Genomic DNA, 13439 nt, shown 5'->3' with positions numbered 1-13439 from the left:
AATTGTAATGTGGATATCTGATATGCAGGGTATCTGATAGGTGGCTAAAGGGCTCACAACCCCCAGGCTGATGACTGCAGAACTATGTGCACACTATCTCTTCACTCTAGGGGACTCTGTACATACTATCCCTACTTTTTAGAAAGTCTAAGTTTCCATGTGCCAGCTTGTGTTGATGTACAAACACATCAGTAAGCATGTCTGTTTTATGGTCAAAAGGCAAACAGAAAATGAGTTTCAAAGACAGAAGATGCCCCACATTTTATAATCCTGAACTTGGTGGTGAGTGACAATGTGAATCTTAGGGAAAAAAAAAAAGATGAACTTAAGCCTCCTAAATATAATAAGAAACTTATGACAGAAAACCCAAAGTATCTATTTTCTCTTAGGACAAATAGTATGTGTTCACTAGTTAGAAATGGCTGTGATTATGTGGTATACAGTAAAGGGCCAAAGGCAGGAGAAGGAGTGGACCAGACCAGAAGGCATGCCTAGGGTAAACAGCTTCCAGACAACAAATGCCATTGGTTTTAAGAAAGCAGGGTTTTGTTTTTTTTTTTTCTTTTTGTCTCTAGTTTTAGGATCTTTATGGATAACCTTTCTTTTTATGATCTTCATATTTTAAATAACTGAAATACAAGGACTGACATCACGTATTCGCTTCTAGGCAGTCCCATATTCAATATAATAATTGAGTCATCTTTGGGGTATTCTGTCAGAATGTTAAGTGATGTGAAGGCTACCATGAATGCCATTTGTGAATAAGGTAGGAAGCTGCTTGCATCACCCTTCACGAAGGATGACAAGGATATGATGCATTTAAAAGTTGTTTTTCATTTATCAGCAATGTGAAAACTTTCATTTTCTTTAGTAGGAAGGAAGATAAAAAATAATTGTAATTTTGAAAAAAAATGTCTCTCTAATCATGTAGAATTCAATATGTATATATCAAAATTTATATTTAGTTTACACTTATTTAAAAGAGTATATAAAATACAGATAAGCAAAGTACTGTTCTGAAATCAGTAATTGTATCTGCTTAAAGACAATTATTTAAATTCAATATACACATCTAGTCTCTTGGACTATCACATGGTCACAGTCAAGATTTGGTTTTTAGATTTCTCTCTCTCTGTGTGTGTGTGTGTGTGTGTGTGTGTCTGTATGGTAGCCAGAAGAAGAAATGGAATTCCCCTTGAACTGGAGTTACAAGTGGTTGTGAACTGACATGTGGGTGCTGGGAACGGGACTTGGGTCCTCTGAAAGAGCACTTACACACTGAGCCATCTCTCAGCTTCACAACTGAGATTTAAAAGTATAGATTTTTTTTTTAAAAAAGAAGACTATATATTCATAATGTAATATATGCCAGGAATATTGTTTTTCTGGAAGCTGCTTTCTAAATTGTATGTATTGTAGTATAGACATGCTGACATGTCAACACTGTGAAGAAATCTGAGCTTCCTTGCTCCCCAGCAGGTCACAGCAGAGCTGGTGGCTTTCAGGCACCAGTTACTGTACACTGGCATGGACCACAGTGCCGAAGCATCACGGAAGCAGCTTCCTGAATAGCAAACGTGGATATAAGGGAGACTCTTCACAGCAGGTTACGCTGAAAGCCGGATTGAGCAGGATCAACCACATCCTCTTTGAGTACCACTTGAGTGGAACTGACCTGCTTTAGTAGATGAAGATGCAGTTGGATCTGCATCAGTGTGAGTTGTTTTCTGGACAGCACACAGTTGGGTCTTATTTCTTCAGCCCTCTAGGTCTTTGGATGGGGGAGTTCCGTCCAGGTAGGTTTGAAGTAATTGTCCGAGAAGTGCACACTGCCTGTTCCTTGTTTTCTGTCAGTCTTCTGTTTTTCTCTTCTGCCCATCTTCTTTTCTGTTCTGTTTCTATTTTTTCTTTTATCATGGCAGTTTTGATTCTTCCTCTATTTGTGTAACTATTTTTAGTTATTTTAGAAGGAGTGTGGCTATCTTGGGACTGATACAAAATATCAAAGTACAGTCTTTAAAAACACCCAGTGGGTAGGGAGCTGGCTGAGTCCTGAAGTAACTAAACTGTAAGTATGAGGACCTGAGTGTGGGTTCCCCGAATCCACTTACAAAGCCAGCTCTGGTGGCTGGTCTCTACTGCACTGGGAAGCAGGGGTGGAGACAGAAGGATGATGGGGCTCACTGTCCAGTCAGTCTACTCAATGGGTGAGCACCAGGTTCAGGAAGAGATGCTGTCTCATACATCTCATACATACGTGGGATGTGAGAGAAGACATGAACATCGACCTCGGGCCAACACATGTCTGTCTGCACATTATACAAACATGTGCATGTACACACACAGAGAGCCGACCAAGAACAACCTAATCTCAAACAAAATGCCACACTTTTATTTCTCCAACTTAAATGTTACCAGTTTCACAATAACAACACTTTGATACAATTTGCATTTTGCATATGGTATATCTTGTGACATATTTTTAGGTATTGGCGTTATTATTTTATCTTTTGAAGTTTATCCTATAGATGGTATAAAGTGCCTTACACATCACCTTGACAGCAATACAATACTTATTTCTCTCTCTGTTTTTTTTTTTTTTTTTTTTTTTTTTCCGGACAGGGTTTCTCTGTGTAGCCCTGGCCATCCTGGAACTCACTCTGTAGACCCGTTTGGCCTGGAATTCAAAGATTCGCCTGTCTCTGCCTCCTGAGTGATGGGATTAAAGGTGTGCGCCACCACTGCTCAGCTTCTGTATTTGTTTTTATCTGCAAGCTGCTTACTTGATATATGGTCATGGCTGTTGAGCAGAGGATCATTTCTGCTTGAAGAGCTCTCTGATGGTTTATCTCTCTCTCTCTCTCTCTCTCTCTCTCTCTCTCTCTCTCTCTCTCTCTCTCTCTCTCTCTCTCTCTCTCCCCCTCCCTCCCTCCGTCCCTCCCTCTTACCCTCTCTTTTTTCTCCCTCTCACCCTTCCTCCCTTTTTGTCTTCCCTCCCCTTGAATGAACTAGACCAAGGACATGCTTCTAATGAAGAGAATGTGCAAAATACATCGTCATTTTTTTTTTTTTATAAAGATGTATTTATTTTACTGTACCTGTGTGGGGATTTACCCTCATGTCTGTGGGTGTGCCATGTCTGTGCAGTGCCCCAAGGGGCCAGAAGGGGGCACTGGTTCCCCAGAACTGGATCTAGGTGGGTGCCCGGGTCCTCTGCAAGTGCTCTAAACCTTGGAGCCATCTCTGCCTTCCCCACATTGTGTCACTTCTTGAGTACCTCACAAAGATAATGTGGCAGGACACTTATTTTTCCTTGTTTCCCCTCAGATGAGAATAGGCTTCCATGCTATTGTTGCCCAAGCCAAAGGAGCCCAGGGAAGCCTCTAGCCCATGGCAACTGTGTTGCCAGCTTTCTGTTGTTGCGACACACACCTGCGATAAACCACTGAAAACAAGGAAAGATGCAGCTGGATCCGGGTTCCGAAGTTTCAGTTCATGGTCTGTTGGTCTTGTTGCTTTGTGTCTGGAATGGACACTGTGGAGGGAGCACATGGCAGAACAGGTCTGTTTGCCTCCTGGTGGCCAGCAAGCCGAGAGCAACAGGAAGGGGCTGAAGTCCCAGGGTCCCCTTCAAGGGTAAGACCTCAGCAATCTAATGTGACTGTGGGAGGCATTTAGAATCCAAACCATAGTAGTCAGAGAGGAACTGAGTGTCCCCCCACACCCACCACCGCCTGTTAGGAAATGAGTTGCTCTAACCACCTTATGGGTTGGGAGTTAGTCTTCACTCAGCTATGCCCTGGAGTGACACCATAGGCCAGGATGATGGTCTAAGGGAAGCATTCTGCAAGCCCTTCAGCCAGCAGACACCCAGCTCAACTATGGGGATTCTTGACCCCTCAAAACTCAGAAATATCTCAAATATTTTCTTTCGATTTTCAAGTTACTTATAATAAAGTTTAAAAAATATCTGCGACCCAGAAATAACAAATGATTGCCAGTGTAAGCTGCTAACTTTGGGAGTAATTAACTTTGTAGCAATAGATAATGTACCCAGCAGCACAAGTGGCTAGTGGCCCAGTGGGTGGTAATCCAGGCATTTGATTTCAGGGGCTACATTTCTTTTCTCCATGTGACAATGACCATTCACCTACATCATTCTGAGCTTCTTTGTCTATGGCACCAAACTGACCATCCTTTGGGGCTTACCTGCTTGTGTTCTCTCTTCCCTCAGCCCATTGCTGAATTGATCAATTATCTTCCAAGAGAGTAAATTCCCTCAACTCATGAAGATTTCCTGTTAGGAGCAACCCTCAAATTTCACAGAGTTCATGTCAACATGTTTCCAATTGTTATAGTCTACCAAAATGAAACTTGCCCCACGTTACATAATACGAGGAAAGCATGCGTGTGTTTAAACTGCATCTCCTGGTGTCCAGTGAAGGGCTATTGATACTTGAAGGTATTAATTCATAGTCCCACGTGGCCATAGCTTGCTGCCCATTCTGGGTGCACTCATGGGATGCTCACTCATCTCTGCCGGACAAACAAAGATCCTGAAGGGACAAGCTGAGCCATAGCGACCAGGATATTTACTTCCCTTTCTCTTAGGTTTACCTCCACTGAGAAAGAGGTCAGCGGTTTGTGCTTATCGGGAGCTATCTGTCTTCCAGTCATAACCACAGTGGTGGATCCAACTCGGCAAGCGAGATTTATGTTGAGAGCCAACTGCATTGGCTGCTCGGACTGTGTGTGGAGAGGCATTTCCTGGCCCAGAGTGGAAAAGGGCTGTGATCAGCTACTAATGGCAGCTATGAAAGAGGCCGGGGGTGTAGTGAAGTGAAGGCCATGGAGTTGGCCGTTGGGGTTTCTGTGGAGTTTGGTCCTGGCTCTGGCTTTGAGGCTCTTCTCTTTCTGCTATGACCCATACTTCCCACACATGGTGCCCAGGAAGGCTCACTTTCCAAACGCCACTGGCTCAAATTCTTGGAAGTGAGTTCTCATTTGATGTGAGGTTTAGCACGTAAGTGGCCATGGTGGCATTCACCTTGTAACAGAGTGTGGCCTCAGAAGCTGAGCCAGCCTGCAGGCTGAATGCTTTTCTGGCATCGTACTCTCTGAGTCTGGCTAAACCCAAAAGTCGAATTGCCAGTAGACCGTCAATTCGTTAAAAAACACAGTTCAGGAAGGTACAACTTTGCACATATTTACTGCTGTCTTTTGCCAAAAGCATTCCATTTTCTAAAGTTCCCGGGAGTCATGAGGAAGAATTTACATGTGGGTGTTGGTCTAGGGATGAAGGCGTGGTAGGTAACAGTTGTCAACACTGTAGATCAAAAGCACAATTTACATGCACTTTGAAACCTTGACAACAGAAGAAGCTGTGAGTCTGGGGTCAGAACACCTCTTTGGGTGGCACACTAGTATCTTCTTCTTTTTTTTTTTTTTAAAAAAAAAAACTTTTGGCGAAGTCTTGTCTCAGGAAATGTTCAAATTCAAATCCCTGTGAAAATTCATTTCCATCTGCAATGTCCTAGCCTGTCCACACTCATTGAAAATACCATTGAAAACTTTTTACATTGGAGAATTTGTTGTTGTTTCAAATTCATTTTATGGAAACAGAATGAGAATTCTAACCACTTTCTCTATGTCTAGAAGGACTTTACCCTCAACTTTGGGAAATTGCTAAACCCATCTGCTTCTCGTTAGAAAGAGATAAAACCCCTTGGGTAGCCTCAGGCTTCTTGGCTGTGTGGTTGTGACCTTAGATGAAGGTTGAGGACAACTTTGTTGCTTTCTCTCTCTCTCTCTCTCTCCCCATCTTCACTTCCGTTCTGGGGATCATATTGGGGTGTTAGGCATGCCTTTACCCACAGAGCCATCTTGCCAGCCTGACCAGATGAGTCTACTGTTTACTTTCTGTCAGATGACATTCCAGTCCTTCTGTGACTTTCCAACCGGGGCTGATCTCTCAGAGGCCAATTGCAGAGAATGCTGCCGCCCACCAATCACCTTTAATGGCAGAGTTTCACTGAACTCTTTATTTTCCCTGTGGTCCTTCAAGTAGTTATTCCACGGTGACATAGTTGTCTAAATGGAACGATAGACCAATTTCCAAGTATGAGTTTTTAGTTGAAAGCCCCTGAACTTTTACCAGGCAATGGCTGGGGTAGGAGACACAGGATGAAAGGGATGTGCTCTCCCCGCAAAACCCAGGCATCAGGTGTATTTTGATGACAACAGTGGTGGTGATGAGGATGACGTGGTAACGGTAGGATAGTGAATGCACCGACAATTGCTTTAATGGGACGAGCCTGGCATTCCTCAGAAGCAAAATGTAAGAGAAGCCAGGCAGTGGTGGCGCCACGCCTTTAATCCCAGCACTCGGGAGGCAGAGGCAGGCGGATCTCTGTGAGTTCCAGGCCAGCCTGGGCTACAGAGTGAGTTCCAGGAAAGGTGCAAAACTACACAGAGAAACCCTGTCTTGGAAAACAAAACAAACAAAACAAGAAGGTCAGAGAAGCTGGATAAGCTGGCAGTGGCTGTTGATAAAGTCCCAGGGCATAAAATGGAGAATATGCAGATGGAGGGGCAGCACAAAGAGCTCTGAGGAGAGAGCTGGGCTGGCCTGTACCACAAACAGCTCCCTGCTGTTGGGGTGTGCAAGGCAGGAGACTGAGGTGGAACAGGAGCATGGGGTGAGCTCTGTGAACTGTCTCCTGGTGGCCATGTGCTGAGATTATTCGGACATCATTGGATGTCAAGGGCTGAACAAACAGAAATACCATGGGGCTAATCCCAGCACTCGGGAGGCAGAGGCGGGCAGATCTCTGATCTGAGGCCAGCCTGGGCTACAGAGTGAGTTCTGGGACAGCCAGGACAGCACAAAGAAACTTGGTCTCAACAAACAAACAGACAAATAAACAACAAAACGCAGAAAAAGAAAAAAAATAGGAAAGAAATGAAGTGCATGCACATATGGGGAGGGTGTGAGCAATATACATTGTATACATGACTGAAGGTCTCAAAGAATAAATAAAAACTATTTTAACAACTTAAAAAATAGAACAGGGAGCTGGAGAGATGGGTGGCTCAGTGGTTAAGAGCACTTGCTGTTCTTCCAGATGACCTGAGTTCAATTCCCAGCACCCACATGGTAGCTCACAACCCTCTGTAGTGGGATCTGGCACCTTCTTCTAGCCTGTAGGCACACATGCAGACAGAACACTGTATACATAATAAATAAATAAATCTTAAATAAAAAAGTAGAACAGAATCTTTAATATAAACTCTTGTGACTATTCCAAAACACCTAAGTTTGGGGTCAGCATTTCTGCATTTTGCCTTAGAAGAAACAAATCAGAGGACCATTTTGCCTGTAAAAGAATGCCAATCCGCTGGGCAGCGGTGGCGCACGCCTTTAATCCCAGCACTCATGAGGCAGATCCAGGTGGATCTCTGTGAGTTCGAGGCCAGCCTGGTCTACAGAGCGAGATCCAGGACAGACACCAAAACTACACAGAGAAAGCCTGTCTCAAAAAACAACAAAAAAAGTAAAAAGAGTACCAAGCCAATCCATTTCCCCCCTAAAATGTTCCAAATAGCTTTTCAGCAAATCTCCATTAATTAAGGTGTTTTATATATATATAAAATTAAAGTTATATATATATTTGGCTGACCTCGATCTCAGAGATCCTCCCGCCTCTGCCTCCCTAGTGCTGGGATTAAAGTCGTACACCACCAACTGGCTAATTTGAAGACTTAATGTGATTGTACTTAAAAAACATTTTCCAAGTGACTTTTTGGGGGGAGGAGTCTTGATTCATTGAAGCATCTGTTCCTGTATTGGGAATTTCAAGTGGATTGAAAAATTGCTCTCTTCCTCAAGAAGTGGAAAGTTAAAATAAAACAAGATAAAAGATGGGGAAACAGCAAACCCCCATGTGCTCAGGAAATCAAGAAGTGTGGTTTCAAGCGTGGGTCAAATTTTACGGAAAGAGCCTGGCTCCCTTGAATTCTTGGTTCTGTTGTTCACATTTTTTTCATTTCCATGATGATTTAATTGCTTTTATTGCTTTTCCAAAATGAAAGTAACACACCTGTATGACTTAAATAACCCGAAATAAAAAACCTGAAATGCTATCTGCCTTTCCTCCATTTCACGCTTTCTATAGGTAGCAACTTCTAACACTTTTAGATTGACTCTCTTTCCACTCCTGTACTTTTGGAGAACAAGCCAAGATGGCTGATTCTCTATTTTCTAAGAGTTTTATTCACAATGTACTGTCAATTCCTCAGGAGTGATTTTTTTTTTTTGTCTTTTTCTTTTTTTGGTAAAAGCACTATTTTCTCCTTCACCGCCCCAACCCACCACAGACACTTCTCAACATTCCAAATTCCTAGTGTAGCCATAACATAATTTAGGGTAGATCAGTATTCATAGTTGACATCATTATATCCATAAGACACAAGCTATGGTTCAGGTATGTTGCTGTGATATTCCTGCATGATACCTTGCTGCACTTGGACTGAATAACTGGGTTTATATATACCTCACATTTGCTTATGAATGGATAATATCAACATCTTCATCAGGTGTCTTAAATGCCTTTGAGTGTCCCTGTACCTCAAGAACTCAATTTTATCCAGAAGAAATTAGACTCTTGAGACGTGTGACCTATTCCAGCTCAGGTTCCAGCTCAGGTTCCTCTTGCACTGTTATCTTGAGTCATTTCTTTACACCCATGGACTAGACCATTCGGGCTCCATGTTCTGTGTTTTTCTACCTCTTGCTTCATTCTCTTATTTGGGGCACTATGTATTCTTCAGTAGTTATCTTACATAGAGTATAATGAAAATTTTCTCTATTCATCCGTCCATCCATCCATCCATCCATCCTCCAATTTTAAGAATAAGTTTTAGATTTGTGTTTAGTTGGTAGTTTTGCTTTTGAAATGATTCCCCAATAGGAATTGTTCCATTGCCTTCTGGTCCCTGATGCTGTGTATATGTGATGAGGCTCATATTTTCTTTGTGTCTATACAGTGTGCATTTGGAGAAAATCTTGGGACAAGCATCCTGAAGCAATCAGGGGTTGCGAGCATCCATTTGAAATGAATAACCTAGGCCAGCACAGCCTTTCGCTGAAGCAAACACTATTTTTAAAGTTTCCCAAGGCTCGGGTCATGGATCAGTTGGTAAGGTGCTTGAAGCACAAGCATGGGTACCTAAGTTTGATCCCCAGCACCCACATAGAAAATCCAGGTCGGGGAACATGCTTATATTCCTATATATAAAGCAGAGAAAGGCAGAACTCTAGGGCTCACTGGTCAGCCAGCTTAGCCTACTTGGCAGGCCATGGGCCAATGAGAGACTATATCTCAAAAAACAATATGGAAGGTTCCTGAGGAATGACACTGGCTGTCCATCTGGCTTCCACCCACATGTGCATAAAAATCCCAACATTTTCTCAAAAAGCAAACCCAAACCTTTACTTTCCCGAGTCCACTGAGAGCTCTTGTTTCCCCCAATTCTTATCAGATTACCTTGACATGTACTGTCTTAGGAAAATAAAAGCCAGGAGATACAGGAATTCCTTGTGTAGTAGTAAGATGGAACCCAACAGTTGACCTGTGGGTTAACAGAGGAACTGTTTCTATTTGTCATAACATTCTGATTGTCTCTTGTAATCATTTTCATTACCAGATGGTCTCAATGCCCTGAGGAATCAAGACTGTCTGTTTTTGATCGTTTATTATCTATGAACTGGAATTTCCCCAGGCATTTAAAATATACTCAACTCAGAAACCGCAACACCAATCTCCCAACACCAACCAACGGACCACAGTCTTCCCTCTCAATCCCACTATCCTCAGGGTTTCCACTTCCATTCTCAGTGACACATCTCCCAAAGCCTTCTTTGTCATTTCATTGTCTAAGGCCACCCTCAACCATCTCACTGCAGTCTACTTCTAAAGTCCCAATGACTCCTCATAAAAAGCACGTCAACCTCCCCATACTGCACAGACATGATTGTGTTCTCATTTGAGAAACCATCTTTCTCCGGAGCTGACACCACAGACCTCGGCTTTCCTCTTTTCTCTCACTGCCTCTTCTATTTTCTCTCATGTTCACCATGCTATATATGACCAACTCGTGCCAGAATGCTTGCAAGACTATTTCCTGAACGTGTTTTATTTTTTCTTCTCGTTCACCGCTAAGCCCTATTCCTGTATTTCACTGGAATGATTGCACATAGGCAAAGATCATATTTTTCTCTCAGCGAGCCCAGCACTGAAGTCTACACTGTTACATCCAAATGTTTATTTAACATCTTGTCTTAGGGTTCTCAATGACACCTCATCCTCATTTTGTTGGGGTTGATGTTGTGATCATCCCCCCAGCACAGAAATCTCCCAGTAAATCTCTTATTCAGTTTATAGTGCCTGTCTTTCTCTGTGTCAGTCATAACCCTGTAGACATGTCCTTCCCTGTCGTCCCGTGTCTCATCCACCATTAGTGTAATTGATGACACCATGGAAATAACTTCCCACAAATCCTCTCATATCTCTCCATGTGCCTCGTCTCGACACCATTAGCATCGATGATCTAAGTTTCCTGGGTTGTGTTTACATTAGTTCAGCTTTTCTATCCCAGAAGCTCTGCAGCCTGTTCTCTAAACTATACTGACATCACTTCAATGCTCAAGTTTAACCACACCACCTTTTAGCTAAAGCGTCTGTGTGCTGCCCTTTGTTCTGTGAATGAAGATAGCTCCCCCGACTGGACAGATTGTGGTGCGTTGTGCCCATACCTCACCTTTTACTTGAACCCTGTCTCAGCATATCTAATTCCTCACTTTCCTGTCCTGGCCCTGCTGGTCCATTCCTTGTGGCAGGAACAGAGGGAGGCATGCCACCTCCTTCTCCAGTGAGTTTTTGTGTTAATCCCAAAGCTCACAGCAGCTTTCTGCTCAGTGTCTAGCACCTGCAGGGCTGGCCCCTTTACCTCTTGTGCCTCAGTTTCCTCAATCCTAAAATGCAGATAATGGTAAAGGCTAATTTCAGGGATGCTATTGTGATGACTCTTCCCTCCTCTCTCCTGTCTGGGTATTTTTTTTTTTTTCCTGGAACAGGTGAATTCCTGAGTTAGACTTTTGATAAGCATCAGTGACCTCTTTGAACCTTATTCATCCATTGTAGGTTTTCTCATGTCTTGAGTCCCCTTTTACAATGGTTGCTATAGGGCAGTGGTTCTCAACCCATGCATGGGTCATGACCCCTCAGGCAAACCTCTCTCCAAAAACATTTACATTACAATTCATAACAGTAGCAAAATTATGACAGTTATGAAGTAGCAATAAAAAAATCTTATGTTTCCGGTCACCACTACATGAGGAATTGTATTAAAAGGTTGCAGCATTAGGGAGGTTGAGAATCACTGATAGAAGGACTACTTTATACATTTATTTATCTTGTGGTAGCACCCTACCCTTCTCCCCAAAAGGCTAGTCTCAAGAATGCCAAGATTGTGTCTTTCTTTGCTCACTATTCTTTAAGCCTAACAGAATACTGAGAACACAGCAAGGTTCCCATGAGTATTTACTCCCAGAAAGAGGGTAAATACCCTGATGGGAGGCTGTGGGATATTGCCAAATAGATCCTGTTGGTGGTAACTAAGCTTTGCGGAGGAATCACAAATGGCAACCGGAAGAACAGAGGACACATGTTGGCAGGGAGCAGCCAAGCAGGCTATCTGTTTTTGGATCAGTGGGAAGTCACCCTGGGCAGGAGGTGTATGGATAATGTATGAGATGGAGAAGTAGGTTTGATTCTTGCTCCTTTCTCTCTACTTCAGTGTGTCCTTAATCAAGTCACTTCCACATGATTCCTCATCTGTAAATTACATTGATGCTCCACATGATTCCTCATCTGTAAATTACACTGATGCTCCAGCTCAGCCAAGTAGGTTCGGATCCTGGAAGAATTTAAAAATTACACATATGTATGTATATATACATATGTGTATATATATATATATATGTGTGTGTGTATATATATATATATATATATATATATATATGTGTGTGTGTGTGTGTGTGTGTGTGTGTGTGTGTGTATGTCCTTGAGTGCATGTGCCAGAAGAAGCCAGAAGAGGGCATCAGATATCTCTGAGCTTGAGTGACAGGCAGTTGTGAGCCATGAGAGGTGAGTGTTGGGAATGAAACCCTGGTCCTCTGGAAGAGCAGCAAGTACTCTTTAATTACTGAGCCATCTCTCCAGCTCATGATTTTTAAAAATTCCATCTCCTTACTTATTTGTGCATGGGTGTGAGTGAATGTTCCAGTGTGCTTTTGTGCTGGTCAAAGGACAGCTTGCCTGAGCTGGGCCTCTCCTTCCACCATGTTGGGTGTCCTGTGGCTCTAACTCAGGTTACCACACTTGGCAGAAAGGGCTGTGACTCTCAGTCACTTAACCCGTTCCTCTGCTAAGAGTTCTGATTTTCCTTAAGCACATCATATGACTATCGGTGGACCCAGGGGAACCATATGGCTCGCCCCACGTGTAAACCGACTGCTTCCTTCCCTCTCTGTAGCTCAGTGACATTCTGCCAGTCTTCACCTTCATCCCAAGAAGAAAAGGTATTCTTGTGCTTTTGGTCATTCAATGACAGGCAGTGTGAATCTATGTGACTGTGGAGGACAGAGTTCTAAGTTCATACCAGGGCCTCGTCCTCTGAGCTCCACACTGAACTTCGAGAGCAGTGTGTGTGTGTGGGCTGGTTGGGAAGTCAGGATCAATTGCAGGTCTTCCTCTATGGGTGGCCTAGGACAGAGGAGAGCCCTTGGAGGACGAGGTAGTCATCTCTGATCTCGGGTAAGGATAGATGCCTCAGGTGGTGAAGCGAGTGTCAACAAGGGCAGAATTGAACAAAGTCAGAGAAGGGCACATCTCCCCATCTCTACGTCTTCCTTGAAAATCACAAAGAATCTGGAGGGGAGGGGTCTCTTTTTGCCGCCCATCTTTGCGCTGCTCTTGCTTTGGCAAGGTGAAGGGATCTTTGGATTGGAAGGGTTGGGTGCCCGTGAGTCGGATCTACTCTGATGTGTGCAAAAGTTGGGCATTGATCCTTCCTGCCTCAGATCTCCTATTTTTACCATTACCATTCACACTTGGGGGACAGACTCAGGGTGTCCCGTGAGTGTGTAGATAGGAGTGGACTTTCGCGAGCACTCCGGGAGCACTTCAGGACCACTGTGGGTTTGTACTTGGCCGAGTCTAAGTTTGGAGTACTCTTGAGTGTGGAGAGGGATGAAATCCAGGTGTAGGACCAGAAACGTGATAGTCAGTGATGCAGGTGTGGATAAGCAAGCTTGTGGGCCTGGCGGCCACGCGGGAACTCTGGGCTTGAACTTGGCCTTGCAGGAGGACATAAGAATT

The sequence above is a fragment of the Onychomys torridus genome, chromosome 18 (assembly GCF_903995425.1).
Source record: "Onychomys torridus chromosome 18, mOncTor1.1, whole genome shotgun sequence".
Taxonomy (NCBI): domain Eukaryota; kingdom Metazoa; phylum Chordata; class Mammalia; order Rodentia; family Cricetidae; genus Onychomys; species Onychomys torridus.
Note: the sequence above shows the minus strand (reverse complement) of the source record.